The following is an 803-nucleotide window of genomic DNA, read 5'->3' as shown; positions in this document are numbered from 1 at the left end:
GTGTGTAGTCAGTGAGGTGATACAGCAGTTGTTGTTCAAGCCTATGAATGCATGAATGTCACAGATGCATCACAGCAGGTGTCATACTGTCATTTACTGTAAACAGACACAAACACACTTTCAGAAAAACATCTGAAAAGAAGTTTGTGTTTGAGCTTAAACAGTAGCTCTAGTGTTGTGAATGAAAACAGTCAGCATTTTGAGTGTGTGTGTGTTTGCAGTTAGTCAAGTCAAATGTATTTGTATATTTTGCAGAAAATCGTGATGTTATTGTTTATTATATCTTAATATCTTCATGTCTTATCGTCACATTTATCAGATTAGAGCTGGATGATAATATAGTGAGATTTTGCCACGATATAAACAATCACACGGCTGAGGTTTGCTATCCACTGAACTTTGTCGAAGGTTCTCTGAAAGTTATGAACAAACATTCAGAAATAACGTTTACAGCACATATTTCTGCTCGCTGAGAAGCGCCTGCACACGTGTACTGTGATGTAGCGGATGTGACGCGGGAAGCTTCTCACCTGCTGCAGGTGTCCCTTGGCTCTCTGGAGCGCGTCCTCGAAGCCCTTCCGCCGCAGCTCGCTCAGACTCTCGTAGTACTCCTCGCAGTCGTCGCTGTCCGGGAACAGAACCTGAGACAGGATCCTCCACCCGCAGGTGTCGAGTGCGTGACCCAGATACACCTGCAGCTGGAAGCAGAGCGCGTCCGTGTCTCGCGCGCTCAGCTCCGGGGCCCCGAACAGAACCGACCACACCGTCTGCTCCTCGGGGAGGGCGGGCAGGCACGGCTCCAG

At 47.9% G+C, this 803-nt stretch overlaps 1 pseudogene; it reads right to left on the bottom strand.

Annotated features, from left to right (window-relative positions):
- Nucleotides 1-264: 264 nt before the first annotated feature.
- On the bottom strand, nt 265-797 carry LOC107682473 (junction-mediating and -regulatory protein pseudogene; annotated as a pseudogene).
- Between the last annotated feature and the right edge of the window lie 6 nt (nt 798-803).

The sequence above is a fragment of the Sinocyclocheilus anshuiensis genome, unplaced genomic scaffold (genome assembly GCF_001515605.1).
Source record: "Sinocyclocheilus anshuiensis isolate Anshui unplaced genomic scaffold, SAMN03320099.WGS_v1.1 C32246432, whole genome shotgun sequence".
NCBI classification, from domain to species: Eukaryota; Metazoa; Chordata; class Actinopteri; order Cypriniformes; family Cyprinidae; genus Sinocyclocheilus; species Sinocyclocheilus anshuiensis.
Note: the sequence above shows the minus strand (reverse complement) of the source record. Positions and strands in the feature narration are given on the sequence as shown.